This window comes from Aquarana catesbeiana, linkage group LG02 (assembly GCF_042186555.1).
Source record: "Aquarana catesbeiana isolate 2022-GZ linkage group LG02, ASM4218655v1, whole genome shotgun sequence".
NCBI lineage: Eukaryota > Metazoa > Chordata > Amphibia > Anura > Ranidae > Aquarana > Aquarana catesbeiana.
The window spans coordinates 648658500-648672877 of record NC_133325.1 but is presented as its reverse complement, the minus strand read 5'-3'; positions in this window follow the sequence as shown (position 1 = coordinate 648672877).

Genomic DNA, 14378 nt, shown 5'->3' with positions numbered 1-14378 from the left:
GGGAGGGCGGAGGAGCACAGCTTTGCCAATTCATTAGCCTTGACTGATTCTGGGATACCAATAATACGCAAATTGTTCCACCTGGAATGGTTTTCCAGGTCTTCTAACTTCTCCTGGATGGCCTGTAAAGCTTCATCATGCACATGGAAAGCATTGGATGCTTGAAGCATTTCATCCTCTATGAATGAGAGCCAGTGCTCTGTTTCCTGTATGCGTTGCAGCTGCTTACTCAGCTCCTTCAGAAGCTGAGCCATGCCCTGTGTGACAGCCGCCTCCACTGCTGAAAAGATGGTGGGGGCGAGAAGGGCTGCCACAGCTTCAGCAATGCGGGCATATGCAGGATCGATCACTTCAGGGGCAGACAGAGCTGCCGAGAGAAGCGGTTCAGAGCTGAGAGGGAGGGGGTGTTCTCTTCAGGGAGATCCTCCATGGCTGCGGGTCCTGCCATGCTGGTCTTGGAGGCTGGCAGCACTGAGCTGTCAGTCTGGCTGTGCTGTGTGTGCGGGCGGAATTATTCAACGAACCAATCCATTAACATGCCCAGCACTGGTGACAGATGAATCAGCTGCGGGTGAGCTCCTGGAGCTGTTTTATATGTTGATTTCCACTGGCTTAGCGGGAGCTAAGCTGTCTCACCTCTGCACCATGTAGCGCCGGAACCGAAGGCCAAAATGCCTTATTAAAATGAATACAAAAATAAACTATGTCCTCCAATGTAAATCCAATGTCAAGCATGTCTCATCAATCATGATGACCTGCCACTTGGTTTCAATCAAACTGAATGTACCTTGTTTAGGCACATCAAATTGTACTGCAGCGAGATTGCACATCCTAGGGTGACAACTTTGCACATATATATATATATATATATATATATATATATATATATATATATATATATATTCACACTAAGGCAGTATTTTCACCTTTGGAGTTTACATATACTTGTATTTTCATTAAATAAAACCCTTTCTTCACATGCCTTCAATTTTGATACAATACTGCATTAGACAGTAATAAACTTGAGGTGACTAGAAACAATGTCATCTCCACTATCAAGTGTTGTATTGTTTTACGCATTATATGCGGATAAAATATCACAGTTCTCATCATGCTTTTTGGTCTCCATCTGATTCTGTGGTCTCCTTCTTTCTTTTACCATCTAAAGATAATGTGTATAAGTAAAAAAAGAAGAAAAAAAGATGAATATGCTTACTTTTCAGGTGACTCGTGTGAAAAAAAGAACACTACTTTACTGCAATCCAGCCACTGAATGCGTTCCACATTTCCTGATGTATATAAGGAAGGGATAAGGAACAGCACCATCTAAGTGTAGTATGGAAGGAAAACATTTTATTGTCACAAGGTAGGCAACTCACATAAACTAAGATAAAAAGCACTAATCAATGTAGATCACCATTCTGTGTCACCCATATGGTAAAGCTCAGATGGAAGTGCCGTGGAATCCACTGAGCTGGCTGTTCTGGAAGCAACCAGGACTTCCTGATCTGCATGGAATTCAGCATGGTGGTGGACACTATTATGGTTATAATCACCTATATCCCTACAAAATGTACCCAATTTGGTTTTAACCAAATCATCCTCTTTCCCTATGGTATTTTTCTTAAGGCTCTTGAACCAGTTAGATGGTCAATGTGGTATCCACTGGGTCAATGTGTGGAACAGATAATAGATGCTATGTTGCAGTTTCTTACATTTCCTATTGCTCTGCTTAATGATCACCTGAATCCATTTTTGGGTGCAAAACTCCGAGATCTGGGACCGTTCATGTCCGAGATCTTGGTCTAGAAACAAACAACTTTTTAGAACCCTTAAACCTCTCGGGGAAATTTTATATGTGAGATATTTTTGCAAAAAGAATTCATCACAACAGCAGTAGTTGATGGAGACTATGGTGTTCTCTAGCCTTTTAAATTTAACACACACAACTCCCTATATAGGGAGCTAGCTATAGGGTAGTTCTGTGAAAAAAATCCAGGGGGGAATTCTTTATATGAGTTTTGCAATGTTTTGCAATTAATTTATCTGCTTCACCCACACACATCAGCATCCGGGAGTGACGTCATGTCTGCCACCACACTACGTTCCACGCTGACCAGGAAGTCCTGGGTGCCTCCAGTACAGCTGGCTCAGCAGGTTCCACAATGTTACAATCAAAGCGGTACCATATGAGTGGTGATTTACATTGATGAGTGCTTTTGAGCTTATTTTATGCGAGTTGCCTAGCTTGTGACAATAAAATGTTTTCTTCCATACTACATTTAGATGGCACTTTTCCTCCTCCCTCTCTTGTCAATGATTTTTTACAGAGACCACTTCTAGCTCCCAGGAAAAAGCAGTGGCTAGTGTATATGGGACTTGGTACTACTTTTTATTAGTGTGGACATTTTACATTTTTAAATATAGACTTTTTGTATTTTTGGTGAACTATGCCCCTTGGTGCGCTAAATTCCTTTATTTAATTTCCCAATGTATAGAATACATGCTCTTTTCATGCACACACTGGTTCCTCCTATTGGTTTGTACATCACTACAGGATTTGAATTGGCTGAGGAACCGCAAAGCGGCAGCTTTCCAAGAGAGAAAGTTCAAATTATAGGGTCATTTTAAGGATGGCCACAAAGGTCTTATTTATTTATTTTCAGGTACTTATATAGCGATGTCAATTTACGCAGCGCTTTACATATACATTCACATCAGTCCCTACCCTCAAGGAGCTTACAATCTAAGGTCCCTAACTCACATTCATACATACTAGGGACAATTTAGACAGGATCCAATTAACCAACCAGATGTATTTAAAGACATCTGTTTTCCTTTTATGATTTACTGGCTATGTAACTGTATTCACTGTTTTTTTTTTTAAATCTGCTTGAAGTTTGTTGTAAAAGTTAGCTTGTATATTCATGGTGCCTTCTTATATTAAAAAGAATATGCAACATTAGTGTGGGCAAACAAGAGGAAGCTCACCTTGCTCAGGTTTTCCCTTTTCCTTGGAAAAAAGAAATCAAGTACTTAGGGATAAAACTATCCAATACTTTCAAAAAATTGTACCTAAAGAATTACATTCCACTTCTGGATGAGATTAGGAAGGAAGCCAGAAGATTGGCAGCGAGGCCTCTGTCATGGTTTGGACGCGTGAACGCGGCTAAAATGATACTGGCCCCAAAAATATTGTTTAAATTTCAGATGCTGCCAATCCCTCTTCCTCAGTACTATCTTAGAACATTAAGAAGTTTAATTTCAGGATTTGTCTGGGGTGGCAAAAAACCACGTATTTCATATGCAGTTTTGAGCAGGGGGAAAAAAAAAGGGGGAGTAGCTCTACCCGATTTTAATAAGTATTATTTAGCAGTTATAATGTCACGTGTGATTGAGTGGTCAAAAAAGGATTCAGAAAAAAGATGGGTAAACATAGAGCACTATTTGAGCAATACAGATTTAGGATGGAGTATTTGGAATCCCCCAAAGTATAGAGCTCTGGGCACAAACACAGCAGAATTGACACGGAACACGCTCAAACATTGGGATTTGTTACACGTCCAGAATAAATGGACATATAATTCACCTTTAATTAACATGAAAGATTATTTGTTTTTTGAGCCAGGGATGAGGGAGGTGGGAGGGAATTGGTTGAAAGAAGAAGGCATTCAATTAAAAAATTTTTTGAACAAAGGGAAATTACGCACGTTTGCAGAGTTAAGGGCAGAACCAGGACGGTGGGTGATAGATGGGTGGAGGTATCTCCAGCTTACGCATTTCGTTGAAAAATTACCAAAACCACTTAGAACTGAGGAGGAATATAGACCATTCGAGCGGCTCTGTGGGAGGGAGCATGCGGGTGGAACTATAGCACAAATTTAAAGGATTCTGGGCGAGGTGTCGGAGCTGGAGGCACCCCCTTACATCCAAAAGTGGGAGCGGGAATTAGGGTCACACTGTAGTAAACCCAGGTTGGATAAAATATTGAATTTGGCACACTTAGCTGCACGTGACACGAGGAGCGTTGAAACTCACTTTAAGTGTTTAGCAAGATGGTATGCCACCCCAGACAAGTTAAACAAAATGGACAGTACTAAATCGGAGTTATGCTGGAGGGGGTGTAGTAGAGTGGGAACAATGGCCCACATATGGTGGAAGTGTCCCCAAATAAAAGTCTTCTGGGAAAATATCATAATATTGGTTAAGGAAATTACAGGGGAAGTCATAGCGGAAGATCCGTGGGAATGTTTGTTCCACGGTACGGCAAAGTCGTTGAAGGGGTACCGCTCCTCAATAGTTCCTATATTGCTGGACGCAGCCAAAAAGCAGATAGCAATGAAATGGCGGAACCCGGCTTGCCCAAATATCCGCGATTGGCTCTTCTGTATCAACGAGGTGTACAATGTGAAGTATTGACAATGCAGGAGGGGTTCCGGAGGAGGGAGAGGTTAGGGCGGGCAAATGGGTAGGATCGCAAAATTATAAAAAGACCTGGAGTTACTTAGAGGAGGTCACAAAAGTAGCATAAAGGGTGTAGAGCTAGATAATAATGTGGGGATCTGAGGTGTAAGAAGTCCCCTTTATAACTTATCTGCAGGATTGGGGCGGGGAGGGTGGGGGGGATTGGGGGGTGGGGGGGTGGGTTGAATGATTGTAATATGTTTTACTTTGTCTATGAACTATATAAGTTTGTGTCTTTTGTATTGGTTTAGGATTTGCATGGATAAAATATTAAATAAAGTATAAAAAAAAAAAAAAAAAAAAAGAATATGCAACAAGAATCAAAACAGGGCCAAAAACAATGTCATAGTATAAGAAATAGTAAAATTTCATCAAGAAAATGTCATCAAGGCATTACATTTTAGAATTGCACTTTTTCTAACCCTTACTGAGTTTGAAAATGAAATGCAGTAATGATTTTACCTTCTGCAATTAGGAATATTGTCATATTCTTTGTGAGGTGAGCTAAATCTAGACAAGGCATGAAGCCAAAAAAGCCACGCAACTGCAATATACTGTATATCACAGCAAAATGACCATATAGTCAGGTACAAAAATTGTGTAAAACCTTCACATTTTCAAATATCCAAGTATGAAACAACCTGGAAAAAATATGAACTATCTACTAACTTATAGCATTTTACTTTAGTGCTAAATATATTCCTGAGGATGGACATTTTCTTTAGTTTATTATAGAAGTTCTACTCCAGTGTTCCAATAAATTGTCTTTTACCACTTAACACACTGTCACATCAGGAATATTCATGTGAATTATTCTGTCTGGTTCTCAGCACAGTGTGGTTTGCAGCTGTTGTTTTCTTGCAAGAAAATACACAAAATAATATTTTCTGTAAACCAAGATATACTGCTTAAGTACTGTACTGTGTCCAACAGAAAAACATACACTTCTTGTTAAGGAGGAAGGAATTTTGGATGATATCATAATATACATGAGAGTAACTGCCAAGTTTAACCACTTAAGGACCGCCCTGCGCATATATACTGCGGCAGGGCGGCCCTCCTGCACAAAATCATGTACAGGTATGTGATTTTGTGCAGTGGGTCTGGGGCCAGGATGGGCCCCGGCACCCACCGATCATTCACAGAAGAGGCAGAACTATGTAAACAAGGCAGACCACTGTTCTGTGAGGGAGGAAGATGGAGAACTTGTGTCCCTGCTAAGCAGTCACAGCATTTTCCCCACAGTTAGAAAGCACTCCCTAGGAGCACACTTAACCCTTTGATCACCCCTGATGTTAACCCCTTCCCCGCCAGTGTCCTTAGTACAGTTACAGTGCATATTATTTAGCACTGATCACTGTATTAGTGTCACTGGTCCCCAAAAAGTGTCAAAAATGTCAGTTAGGTGTTCAATTTGTCCGATGCAATGTTGCAGCCCTGCAAAAAATAGCCGATTGCCACCATTAGTAAAAATAATAAAATAAATAAAAATTCCATAAAAATATCCCCTAGTTTGTAGACGCTATAACTTTTGCGCAAAGCAATCAATATACGCTTATTGGGATTTTTTTACCAAAAATATGTAGCAGAATACATATTGGCCTAAATCGATTTTTTTTTACATTTTGTTATTGGATATGTTTTATAGAATAAAGTAAAAAATATTGTTTTTTTTTTTTCAAAAGTGTTGGTCTTTTTTTGTTTATAGTGCAAAAGCTCAAATCTCCAGAGATGATAAAATACCACCAAAAGAAAGCTCTATTTGTAGGAAGAAAGGACATCAATTTTATTTGTGTACATTGTTGCACAACCATGCAATTGTCAGTTAAAATAACGCAGTGCTGTATCGAAAAAAATGGCCTGACCATGAAGGGGAGTAAACCTTCCAGGACTGAAGTGGTTAAAACAATCATATGGCCTTTGCTGAACTTGGACTCTAACCACGAACAGTAATCATTCAGCATAATGACTTTTAGAATACAGCTGGTTATTAGCTATGAGTAAGCACCCGACCTTGGTGTGAAACATGTAAGCTGATACCTGTAGTTCACCTTTGTATCCGGCACTTGAATAAAGAAATTGCATAGGAATGCAGCTGTCCAGCCTTCTTTTCTTCTGAGTATCAGTTTGCACACAGGGCTCACACCCTCCACGTGGGGTAGAAGCTTTTTGGAGCAGCAGCCAGCAAGATAAGAGAAACTGCCTAGAGCGATGTACATGTATACAGCTGGTTATTATGTTAAGTGTCACAGAAATGACTATAGTGCTAATAAGGAGATTTTAAAGGCAAATATTTTTGAATTTTTGAATTTTGGATAGAGTATGGGAAGGTTATAACCCCTGTTCCATTGAGGAGATTTCTCTTTGACTTATTGACCCATAGCCAACAGGAAGTGAGAGAAAATACCTCCAAAGTGAGGGAATTCCTGGTTGGTCAACAGGGTCGTCAGAACGAGTGTCTCTTTTTGGGGGGATTTTCCCTCTATTCCTGTTCTGGTGACAACCTAAAATGTATGATTTTCTTTCACTTTCTGTTACATACCAGGCTGGAGGCTGAGGTGATGAGAGGGCTCTTCTTGTGGCTTCTCCTTCTCCTGAGTGCAGAGTACCTCTGGAGTTGGAGACAGAGGGTGCTATGCCCAGAGATGCATGGGATTCCTGCCGGTGAAGCTGTCTGATGCTTCCAGAAGTGTGAGCCTTCAGTTCTGTTTAACTCAATTCTAGCTCTGGGCCATTCCACAAAATCATAACAAGCAAATAGGGCCACTGTTTACAAAGCAGCTCATGTCTCCATGATGCTTACCTACAGTAATTTTTTTTTACTCATGTTCAATTATACTTTCAAGTATATTTCAGATGCTACACCTATCATGCAGACCAAACACCATGAGCGGAGTCATTTCTCACCACTGGGCAAGTGTCTCCTTTTCCCTAGCCCCTCTTACCTCTAAACTGACCAGGTTTGCACAATTAACATATTTACTTCCTTTTCTCACCATGGCTTAACCCACAACATCACATCTTTTATGTTTCCTCGGCTTAGACAAGGATGAGACCATGAATGAATTTGCTTGAAATTTTACTGAACAGTAGGGATGAGCCGAACACCCCCCTGTTCGGTTCGCACCAGAACTTGCGAACAGGCAAAAAATTTGTTCGAACACGCGAACACCGTTAAAGTCTATGGGACACGAACATGAATAATCAAAAGTGCTAGCTTTAAAGGCTTATATGCAAGTTATTGTCATAAAAAGTGTTTGGGGACCTGGGTCCTGCCCCAGGGGACATGGATCAATGCAAAAAAAGTTTTAAAAATGGCCGCTTTTTCGGGAGCAGTGATTTTAATAATGCTTAAAGTGAAACAATAAAAGTGTAATATCCCTTTAAATTTCGTACCTGGGGGGTGTCTACAGTATGCCTGTAAAGGGGCACGTTTTTAGAACAGTCTGACAGCAAAATGACAGCAAAATGACGTCCGTTTTTAAAACTTTTTTTTGCATTGATCCATGTCCCCTGGGGCAGGACCCATGTCCCCAAACACTTTTTATGACAATACCATGAATATAAGCCTTTAAAATTAGCACTTTTGATTTCTCCCATAGACTTTTAAAGGGTGTTCCGCGGCATTCGAATTTGCCGCGAACACCCCAAATTGTTCGCTGTTCAGTGAACTGGCGAACACCCGATGTTGTACCCCCTTACCATTTACCAATTTGTTAAAGGGGGCTTCCAGATTCCGATAAGCCCCCCGCCCACAGACCCCCACAACCACCGGCCAAGGGTTGTGGGGATGAGGCCCTTGTCCTCATCAATATGGGGACAAGGTGTTTTGGGGGGCTACCCCAAAGCACCCTCCCAATGTTGAGGGCATGTGGCCTGGTACGGTTCAGGAGGGGGGTGCTCTCTCGTCCCCCCCTCTTTTCCTGCGGCCTGCCAGGTTGCGTGCTCGGATAAGGGTCTAGTATGGATTTTTGGGGGGACCCCACGCCATTTTTTTTTTAATTTTGGTGCTGGGTTCCCCTTAAAATCCATACCAGACCTGAAGGTTCTGGTATAGATTTTGAGGGGGACCCCACGCCATTTTTTTTTTTAAATTTTGGTTCGGGGTTCCCCTGTGGGTAATTCCCATGCCGTTTTTATCAATGAACTTTTATGTGTATTGTCGGACCGGCAATTCATTAATAGCCGCGAGTAGTTTAAATTAAATTACTTTTTTCCTTTGAAATGTCATTTTGCTGTCAGACTGTTCTAAACACGGGAAACATGCGCCCCTTTACAGGTATGAAATTTAAAGGGATGTTACACTTTTATTGTTTCACTTTAAGCATTGTTAAAATCACTGCTCCCGAAAAAAACGTCCATTTTTAAAACTTTTTTTGCATTGATCCATGTCCCCTGGGGCAGGACCCAGGTCCCCAAACACTTTTTATGACAATACCATGAATATAAGCCTTTAAAATTAGCACTTTTGATTTCTCCCATAGACTTTTAAAGGGTGTTCCGCGGCATTTGAATTTGCCGCGAACACCCCAAATTGTTCGCTGTTCGGTGAACTGGCGAACACCCGATGTTCGAGCCGAACATGAGTTCGACTCGAACTCGAAGCTCATCCCTACTGAACGGTTTAACAGAATACAAACAGTCAACATGTTGGCATAGTTTTAGTATTACAGAGTATACACAGATTCCAGACACGGATAGAGAAATTAATATAAATGACATCCAATTCCTGGCATTGAGAATAACATACCGAAATAACAAAGAACAAGTGCGCAAAACCACAATTCCACAGCTTGATGGATAATGGTAACAAGATTAGAGCAGCTGCCAACATAAGGGGTGTCCTCACCCACCCTAATATGCAACGTCTTAATGGTAAAAGTATGTGGCGCTCATCTAGGTGTACCATTCACAATAATAAATCAATTGCAACGTAGCCAGAATAAAAATGAGTATCTCCTTATTTCACCTTATATCTGTTGCCTATAAGTGACACAGCAACATCCGCATACTCGGAGAGGATAAATATAACCAATGTGTCTGTTGTGTTCACATAAACAATATACTGCAGTGCACACTCCTACCTTCTCCTATGGAGGAGTAACTAAAACCAATCTAAAGTGTTTGGATGCTCGTGATCGGTCTAGATAGACCGTAACTAAAAATCACATATGTGTAATATTCCTCAAACTTAATACATAAAATATTGATCACAAAATAAATATTGGTGGTGAAAAATTGTTGACATAAAAGAATTACACTTCATAAATAAATACAATGTGCATAGAAATCCCCACTGATAAGTGATTGAGTGGAAAACAAGAGTGGCAGGGATATGCATAAACAAATAATACGCCCCTTAAAAAATATTCAGACAAACTTAAAACACCCCTCACCTAATCCAATACCTAGAAATATAAAAATAGTGAAATCAAGAAAAAAACTGTGACAAATCTAAGTGATCAAGTCCAAAGTAAATGTTCTTCATGCAGTGCGACTCTTGATATCCATATAAAATAGTAGCATGCCAGTAAGGTGACTTTGTGCTGAATTCATTCACTTCACACACTAGTGCAACACACAAGTGTTTCCCCCAGCCTCTCACCTCAGTTAACGGCCCCCAATGGGCCAAATCAAGCGGATGGTAAATGCTTAGATGCAGGGTCCAGCCGCTGTTCACCTCCTCCAATAGATATACGTGGGTAAGGCTTTTATACTGGGCACCACCGCTCACATAGACCCCCAAGAATGACAATAAGAAGGAGATGCTCCCATGGTGAAGTATATCAATACAAGTTTATTTAAAAAATGTAGTAACTTACAGTTCCAGAACGCAATTAACAGCAGAAACAGAGGCTTCCGGGTTCGGCCGTCCCCGGGAAGCGTCGGCACCTAGCTCCTCCTACCCGAGGAGCTAGGTGCCGACGCTTCCCGGGGACGGCCGAACCCGAAAGCCTCTGTTTCTGCTGTTAATTGCGTTCTGGAAATGTAAGTTACTACATTTTTTAAATAAACTTGTATTGATATTCTTCACCATGGGAGCATCTCCTTCTTATTGTCATTCTTGGGGGTCTATGTGAGCGGTGGTGCCCAGTATAAAAGCCTTACCCACGTATATCTATTGGAGGAGGTGAACAGCGGCTGGACCCTGCATCTAAGCATTTACCATCCGCTTGATTTGGCCCATTGGGGGCCGTTAACTGAGGTGAGAGGCTGGGGGAAACACTTGTGTGTCGCACTAGTGTGTGAAGTGAATGAATTCAGCACAAAGTCACCTTACTGGCATGCTACTATTTTATATGGATATCAAGAGTCGCACTGCATGAAGAACATTTACTTTGGACTTGATCACTTAGATTTGTCACAGTTTTTTTCTTGATTTCACTATTTTTATATTTCTAGGTATTGGATTAGGTGAGGGGTGTTTTAAGTTTGTCTGAATATTTTTTAAGGGGCGTATTATTTGTTTATGCATATCCCTGCCACTCTTGTTTTCCACTCAATCACTTATCAGTGGGGATTTCTATGCACATTGTATTTATTTATGAAGTGTAATTCTTTTATGTCAACAATTTTTCACCACCAATATTTATTTTGTGATCAATATTTTATGTATTAAGTTTGAGGAATATTACACATATGTGATTTTTAGTTACGGTCTATCTAGACCGATCACGAGCATCCAAACACTTTAGATTGGTTTTAGTTACTCCTCCATAGGAGAAGGTAGGAGTGTGCACTGCAGTATATTGTTTATGTGAACACAACAGACACATTGGTTATATTTACCCTCTCCGAGTATGCGGATGTTGCTGTGTCACTTATAGGCAACAGATATAAGGTGAAATAAGGAGATACTCAGTTTTTTCTGGCTACGTTGCAATTGATTTATTATTGTGAATGGTACACCTAGATGAGCGCCACATACTTTTACCATTGAGAATAACATGCCTCACTAATTAGTCAGGAGGGTGTACTGTGGTGCTACTCACTACGTTTCATGCTGTACTTATCCATGGCCTTAGGACTTCATACTTCCCTCCCCCAGGCCCCAGGGAGAGCGCTTCTCCTTAGAACTCCATCTTCTCTCTCTGTAGCTGACAAAGAAGACCCGGATTGGCTTCTCACTTTACTATTTAAAGGAACATTGCTGGGCAAATCAAAAGACACACCTCTAAAGGGGAACCCCTGCCTACACACTGTTTGTGCATTTCAACAATTTACAGTTTTGCAGTCTTGTATAGTATTTTACAATTAATATATATTACTAAAAAAAAATACTTAAAGTGTACCTGTGCCCAGACAGGTTTGTATTTTCATAGTCTTAACAAACTAAATAGCTCTAAAGTGTATTGTGTATTTTCACTTTTGAGGATATCCAACTATCTGTTTGTTATGTGCTCCTATTCACACAACATGCCTACATCTTTTATTAAATATTTCTTGCTTTTTAGATGTTTCTCAGGAGGAGATATCATAGGTAACGGTAAGGATTTTTGAACAATGTTAGAGTGAGCCTGCCCCTTTCTAGTAATACCCATTGAGTGCTGTTATGTAGAATAACTTGCCTGCTAAGCTAGTTCACGCAGCAGTTTGCACAAGACATCCTTGTTTCTGAGGTCATTAAGAGGTACAGTATCTCCCAGCTGTTGGGAGTGTTGCTGTCCCAATCCAGTTGTACCAAAACTTCACCCCTCCAGGTGTAGGAAAGAAAAACAGGACTTTCCATTTGTTGTAAAAAGTTTCAAAAGTGCTGGGCAAATAAAATTCAACAGGCCGTCAAAATACCTGAACAGTGGGCTGCATCTGATTGAATGCATCTGTTTTTCAGCCAACTAATTTCTGCCCAGCCTCCTTCAAGTATTCAGTTGAGGGATGTTGGGTGGGAGGTGGCCAACAGGTCCACTCGCTGAGGGATTTGCAGCCAGTTTCTCAGGAACTGGATGAAATTTGAACAGTGCATGGACAGCTTAACACTCTACAGATAAAAGAAGCCACCCTAAGACAGGAAGTGTGTTACTGGCTTGATCACCAGGTGACAATAAAAGAAAACTACAAAGAGAAAACTTTTGCAGTCACAACTTCTAAGGATTAGTAAGCTGCAATATATCAAAGTATTGGTTTTGGGTTTAGACATGCTTTAATAAGCTAGAGAGATATTGTGAACTATCACATGATCAGAGGTAATAAAGCATGTGTTTCATTGATTTCTATATACACTTCTGCATCAAACTTTAGTCTTCTAACATGTGCATAACATTGATAACCTGTTTCTGAGCAGCATTCTTCGAAATGTACAAAGATATAAATAAGTAATGTAAACACTCTCCCTAAGCCAGAGTAGACCCATTATCTCCAACAGCCTTTACGCTGCTTTTTATCACGTGCTGTTATCATATGAGTATTAGTGATGTCAGCATGGAGCCCTCCTCGTGCCATATTGGAAAATTAATGGATACATTGCCAATTTTATAAAAAGAGAAAACCTATTCAAGAGCTGAAAAAAAAACATTATATTTGCAAGTACCAAAGTAAAATACAGTCATCTGTACAGCACAGTCAACTCTTGTCAATAGTTGGCGTGTGTATAGTGAAAAAACATTTGTAAGTTAGTTCTGTTGAAGGCCTGCAGTGTCTTTTTAAACTTTTCAGAGAGCAGCAAAAGAACTCTTTTGAGATTTTAGATAAGGTCACATAAACATTTACAGAGAGCATTCATTATACAGAGGTTTAATTGTGTTCTGATTTGATATCAACTAAGTTGCCATAGTTTATGCTTCTAATTAGGTATTTTTTATGATGCACAATTGTAAAACTTGAAAGAGAGTCTGTATTAATAGTTGTAGAGTCTTGTGGGAGATGAATAGGTGATTTAATAAGTGCATTGCTCTGTGCAGAAAATAAATGAGATGCCATGCTTATTATGCTTAATCAGTGATTACAAAGGTAAGCTATTGTCATTTTCAAATATACAGCCAATTTCCAGATGATACAGACTTAGAATCATGTTTTATTTTCAACTTAATTTCCCAACTGTGCACTTAAAGAGATGCAACAGTTTAAAGTGGATTAATTCTAAAAAAACAGCTCATACTGCAGTTCCCACCCTGTCTCTGTCTCCTGCAGATTCACTGCTCTGTAATCTGGTGCCAGTACTCTTCTGAGTTAAATGATGCTCATGCAACCCACTTCTTTCCATTCATCATAGACATGCTGCATGGGTATGTCATCAAGCTATCTTAGGCTCACAGGGAATGCTGCAGAGGGTTAGGTGCCACATCAATAAAGCGACCCTGTCAGGGTCTACAAAATCACAAAAGAATTGACCAATAAGCAAAACAGATTTATATATACCTGTCTAATGACTACAACTATGCACTGTTGCAAAGCTTCCAGTGCATATCTGATTAGATTCTTCAAGATGGTAGAATAGTGGGCCCACTGTTGGCTACTATGGTTCCTGCTGCTTTTCCTAGTCACTGCATTACACAATAGTGATTTAAGGATCATCTAGAAAATATAAAAAAATACAGCCATCAGTGGGGACATACATCTGGAAATGTGGAAATGAGCTGGAAAGCTCTGCTGCAGCATGATGTTTTAGTAAATGGGCCAATGGACAGGTACTGTATGTATAAAACTTTTTTCCCTAAAGTTTAGTGATTTTGTAGACCCCCTGAAGGAGTCACAGTGGTTTTGATATTTGCAGCTTTTGAGATTGCACACTGTTGTTAGAATCAATAAAGTGGACCTATGATGGCTCATAACTGGACTGAAAATTTCTGTAATCCTATAAATTTTTTACTTAGGTTTCCCCTTCCATATAATGTTTGAGAGGGAGCTGATGATGTATTTTTAATAAACAACCCTGTCTGTACTTTGCTAACAGATCTTCATTAATAATTGTTACCTAG